We start from the raw sequence: 6,908 nt of genomic DNA on the forward strand, positions 1-6,908 counted from the left end.
ATGGCAGTCAGGACAGCACTCATTTAGATGGGGGAGGCATTAAATCCTTCAATTTTTATATTCTACTTGAAGTAACGGTTAAATTGATAGTGGACGAATTCCCATATTATCAAAATTATCCTTCTTCAACCAATTATTTGTACTAATATTATATGTATTTATATATTTTTGTTGTTATATCATGAATTTGGTTGATTAGATTTAAATTTAATTAAAACTTAAAAAAGTTAATTTGCAAATTTCCATGTACTGTGACTTTAAAAATATTTATTTTCTTTTAAGGTTATTAATTATTTCAAAATCCATGACTCTTATTTTCAATAACGTCATTTACAAAATTCGATAATATAATGTAATTTACTATTACGCTAAACGTTTATTAGTGAATATATAGAATATAAGTTTTATAAAAATATTAGTTTTAGTTTAGTGTTGGAGACATAACGTAAGGTAATCAATATTGCATCGGTGGATGCACCGCTTTTCTACCTGAAATTGGTGCATATTAGTATTGATTTATTTTGGTGTACTGTTTTAAATTTAATGATATTTTTTTTAAAAAATTATTTAATACATGTAGATGAACATATTTACAAACATTAATTGAATGATATTAAATAAATTTTAAATATAAAATATTCATGCATAAGCTTATGCACAATGTTCTAATAAAAAGTTTTTATCATTTATTACCATTTCGGTTAAAAGTTATAAATTTATAATTTTCAATATTATTCATGCACCAATTGTGTATAATGTTTTGACCGATGCAACTGGCATTGGATGGAACAGGCCAATGCAATTAGTACAAACCGAAATTTTAACTGGTGCAAAAAAGAAGGTTGGTTTCAATGCTTTATTACTAAAATAGGGCACACTAACTAGAACCGATATGAAACCAACTATAAAAATAAGATTAAAGCTCATTTAAAGTCCACATACACTGAAACTAAAGCGTATCGATGATTTCGGCCTTTAGCCTATTAAAATGCCCCACTCACTCAACTCATTACAAATTTTGAGAAATTTTAAGGCTGTAATGATAAAATACATTATACTTTTAAGATAAAAACTTGAATTTAAATTTTAAAAATATTATTGAGAGAAACAATCGCAAATCTAGAAAAAATTAATTTATATAGATTAAAATCGTATATGAAATCTTTCTATCACTCTATATGTTGTTTAGGTAAATTGAGTATGGAATTTTAAGTAATTAATGAAAATAACTCTTTAAAAGATTATAAATTTATTTATATTTGGGTTAATATGTAAATTTGTCACTATAACTTAAGTAAAATTGAAATTTATCACCATATTTCATTTTGATTGGTATTTGTTATTCAATTTTAATTTAAAATAATAAAAACAATAAGTTAATTAATATACTATTAAAGTTAAGCAAAACTGCTTAACTTATTTTTTATGATATATGTATTTCTATTTTTCATGTTTTTATTTCATTGAATAGAAATTCTAATTTATTTTATTAAAATTTAATATTATAAGTAAAATTATTGTTAACTGTTACAATAAAATATTTAAAACAATTATTTTATTAAATTATATTTTCAAATCATCAAAATTAATATTGAGTGGTGGAAAGTTGATGACAAATTTTAATAAATTAAATTCAAAAGTTTGTAGTAAATTTCTTTCACATGAGAGTTGGATGGTAAATTTACTCGTATTTTCAAAACATCAATGAAAATAACAAATTTCAGTATTCACCTATAATATGATGGTAAATTTACACTTTTAACCCTATGTATTTTGATACATTATTAAAGTATTTAGAAAGTTTTCCTTCTCTATTAAAAAGGCTATCTATTGAGGGAAGCACACTGAATATGTCCAAAAAATATACAAAGATAAATACAGTGGACCGACAAAATCCAAGCCTAGCCCAAAGAAAACCATAAGCTCATGAAATGGGAAAGAACATCCAAACCAACGTGGGTTTAGAGTCGCTGCCAACTGTCGCCAAAATTAGGGGCGAGCCGAACATTTTACAGTGGCCAATTTTGAGTTGTACTAAACAGAAAATTTACCTTGAATATTATAAATTTTAAGGATTTAAAAGACAATTTTCCTAAATCAAGCGGGGATTAAGCCCCTACCTGTCCCCTAACTGGGTGTGCCCTTCCACAAAGAAAGCCATTTCCACGACAAAACCTCAAAAGTTGACATCACAGTTCCGTTATGTCCCTCCGATGACGCAGCAGGTAGTAGGGTTAGTCCGAAATGTTAAAAGTTATCAATGTGACGTCAAACTTTATATGGTGGTTAAGTGATAAAAATAGATTGTTTTAATATGTTATGGACAATTACGGAAAAATCAAATGATTTTATTTAATTGTAAACTATTATAAAATGTTATATGAAAATGGTAAAATTGAAGTAATTTATTATTATTATTCTTTTAACAGATTTAATAAATATATTAAATTATGGTACATCATGTAGGTGAAAATTTACGTAACAAGTGTATTTATAAAAAAAATGTTAAAATAAATAAGGTTTTATGTTTTTTTTCTTGTACATAAATAATATTTTGGTTAAAAGGGTAAATATTAGGGTAAAGTATATCATTGTCATTAAATTTGAGCAGCTCTTCACGATGTTAAAAATACGAAATTATATATATAATAAGAGTAATTACATGTTATTATTTACTATCATAAAAGATTAGCCAAAATTAAAAGTGATATAATTTGATTAAAATTTATTAGGCTTTAATTATTAAACATAGTATGGGTCAAATATATCTAGATACTCTAGTAATTAATTTTTAATTAGTGATAGACTGATTAGAAATTATGGTTAATGTGCAAACATTATATATATTAGGGTTATAGTCCCCGAATTACACACACGTAACTTTTCTAATATCCTGCATTTAAAAAAGAGAGAGTAACTTTCTCTGAATTACTTAGGTGCTAATTTGGAAGATCAAAATCATAAGATTTAAAGATTTCAAGAAATTGATAGATTCAGGTACGCTTCTGCATTTAGTTTTGATATTGGTGATCTGATATGATAGATTGTGGTTTATTAAGTTTTATATTAGATCTTATTTTACAGTTTTAACACATAATCTTTATTTGAGTACAAGTTATGTGAATATATAAATCGTAAGATTTTCCTTGTTTGGAAAAAAAAAAATTGGTCACAGTTACTGCTTTAATGCAGTACTTAAGAATGGTCGCAACAAGTAAAAACACAGACCTCCAAAAACTGACGAAGCTGTCTCGTATACAGATTTGAGTCATTCCTAAAATGATTGGCATGCGGTGAGGAGAAAACTCGTATAAATAAATTTTCATAATTAGATTTAATGGTGGTTTAATTGAATTCATAAGATACTTCAATAAAATTTCATATAATAAAATAAATGTATAATCTTACATTCCATCAACCAAACACGTTAATCTTACATTCCAGCCAAATGAACAAAACCATGTAATCTCACATTCCACTCGTAATTTTATATTCCTATAATCTAATTACAAAACGTAATTTAAGATTTGACGAACCAAACACTTTTCACGATAACCCATCAAGTATATTTTCTAGATTTTATATGAATTAAAATGATAAAAAAAAAAACCTTATAATAATGTTTATTATCTTATAAAACTCAACTGAGTTGACGACCAATTCAATTAAAAATGTCGTAGATATAAATACATGAGTGTAGTTTTGTATGGAGTTGGAGTTGCTTAGTTATAATAACTAGGTAGTATAAGTATTACACTTTATTTGAGCCGGTGAAGATATTCAATCACATTTGTTGGAGCCAATGATTGCAAATACTGCCTTTTGGTTTTCTAATTTTCCAGTTTTAGATTTTAAGATTTAAATTTTATAAATAACTGTACGAATAAATAAAACCAAAATCGATAAATATGTGTTGTATAATAATGAAAATGCTCATTTGAATTTTGTTTTTAGCGTGTTGTATTTACTACTTCATTAATTACTACCATAAATTCTCACGAGATAAATAAAAAGTTTGGGCAAAGAAATTGGCTTTTCCAATTGAAGGATTGCAGATAAGCAATCAATGTCGATTCATGAAGTCAAAGAACTCCCTAAATTTAAACTTCTTTTGGGGACCCTCTCTTTATAATTTTGTCTAATCATTTTAGCATTACTTGCTCACACTTAAATTCCATCGGTTTTAATTGGGTTAATCAATTATTTGTCCCTCAACTTGCACCCAATTATTACTTTCGTATTTAAACTATTCTTTTATTAGTTTAATACTTGAAGTTTTTAAACGTAACTACTGTTAAAAAAAAATTAGATGTCAAGCATGTTATCCCAATTGTTACTGCCATTATAAAAAAATTAAAAAATTGAGTGCTCCACGTTTCCCAATTTTCTTTTTTTTCCCTTAAAATAAATGAAAAGAAAACAGGAAAATTGTAAAACTTTTCTAAAATTTTAAAAACATAAAAATTTAACACCTTGAATGTTTTCTATTTTTTACAATAAAATTTTAAAAAAGCAAAAAAGAAAAAAATTACAAAGATTATAAAAGAGCTCTAAAAATTATCTTTTACACAATATGTATATGGTTCTTTCAAGGTTTGTCAAAACTCAAGAATTAAATTAAAATTGTACAAAATATTTTGGGGTTTAACTTTACAGATTGTTTATGTTCGTTTTTCAATCACTTTTGGTCCCGTATCATAAGTTTTCATGTAAATGAATTTGTAGTTGTCATAATTTTCTTCAATTAACCTTATTCATTTGAGGTTTGAGTCCATTTTGAGTTTAATTTATTTAAATGTAAATACTTTTGAATTTGATTGATTTAAATATAAACTGTTAGATTTTTTTATTTGATTCATAAATATGATTACAAATACAAATTTTAGAGCTAAAATATAATGTTGAGATTATTTCCTTTTGAATTGCATTTAGCATTTACTTATAAGCTAAATCTGAAATTGATTTAAACAAACTCTCAAGTTCAATTATATATAAGAATAGTAAATAACAGTAAATTTACTATTATTTACTTTATAGAATTAAGATCATAGTTTTTTTTTTAAAAAATAAGTATCAAACTTTGAGCAATTGTCTTTATGAAAAGATAAATTTTAAAAAATTAAAATAAAAATTTCCAGGTTAATAAACATACTCTACACATATGCATATTTATACTATTTTGTGTTTTTTTCTATATTTTTAATATTTTTCTTTTGAAATTTCAAATTTTTAATATTTTATGTTTTCTAAAAGATAAATTTTTTAATTAGAGAAAAATATTATAATTTTTCTTGATTTTTAATTTTTTAGATTTTTCAAGTTTTTTTGCTATTTTCTTGAAATTTTCCCTTTTCTTTTGCACTTATTTTAGAAAAAAAAAAACAGAAAATTGAGTTATGCGGTGTACTCCTAGCGTGCCACGTCATCTTTTTTTTATAAAGCAGTAACGATTAGAGTAACATGCCTGACGTTTAGAAACTTCATGTATCAAACTGATAAAGAAAATTATTTAAATACCAAAGTAATAATTGAGCGCAAGGTTTGAGGAAAATAGTATGTTAACCCATTTTAATTTATTGGTGATGAAAATTTGGAAAATAAATATTGTAAAAACCTAATGATTAGTGGGTAAAAGTGCATTTTGTCTCTCTATTAAAAAAAAAAGGAACAAATTAATGTTAAATTAATAAGTAAATTAGTCATTCTATTAAAAATTAGCCCACGTATGTTAGTATGAGATATACGTGGCATGCCAAGTGTAAATGTCTAATTATTTCGTTAATCACAGTAATTTTTAACAGTAAAATTAATAGTAAAAATTTCAACAGAACTAAATAGTTTGATCTCTAATATAACATACGGGACTAATTATTCATTTATTGAATAAATAAAATAAAATACCATTCAACTCGTCATACAAAAACCTTTATAATACTTTTACCATAACTGATCTATTGGATATTATTTCACATAGTTTCTTTTCTCTAATATACAACTAATTAAGGAAATATACATTCATTTAAAGAAAATCGCAAAGAATATAACACACGTAGCGTATGTATTTCTTAGTAAGGAAAAAGGGAATACCATTTATGTCATTAAAAACCATTTAAAGTTGCCATTTATAGTGAAAAGATGGAGCAGCAAACTTATGATAATTGCAATGCAAATGCTCCTAAATGATTTCGCAATAATTGTGATTAACTCTCACTACTAATCTCATTTATATTTTAAAAAATTAGATTAGGAGGGAGTGGCAACGACGTACCAAGTTAACCTTGTTGAAGGCATGTGACTAATTTGATATATTTATAGATATACACCTATATGTATGAATCCATGTTATAATGAACAAATGATGGTTTCCTTCTCAACATCGATCATCAAGTGCATCAGTTTTAATGAAATTAGTCGGTATTTTATACCATATCATTATCTCATATATAAACTTTAGCGTATGCTATTTAAGTGGTGATTAAAATTTTTGTTAGGTACTCGTTTGATACGGATTAAATCTTTAGTATTGTATTAAATAAAAAAAATATAAGATGATTAAAATTTGTTTATTTGTATTAACAATTATACTTAAATTTAAAAATCTAAAAATATAATGATTGAATATATTCTTGATAAGTTATAAGTACACAGGAATGAGATAATATATGGTATCTTTCAAATCTAATAATCTTTCTTAAACCACCTGATACAATGTTTGACCAACACACTTCCCCAATGTGAATTATGTGATGCAACCAAGTGGATATAATTATTTGGATTTTTTCTTTGGCGTGTGAGACCCATGAAACACATGTGCCCCAACGCCATAAAGTCACCAACTAACCTATTAATCAGTGTGTTATCAGGATAGTTAACGAATTAAGGGAAAAAAAAAGCATATTTAATCTCTA

The sequence above is a fragment of the Gossypium arboreum genome, chromosome 12 (assembly GCF_025698485.1).
Source record: "Gossypium arboreum isolate Shixiya-1 chromosome 12, ASM2569848v2, whole genome shotgun sequence".
NCBI lineage: Eukaryota > Viridiplantae > Streptophyta > Magnoliopsida > Malvales > Malvaceae > Gossypium > Gossypium arboreum.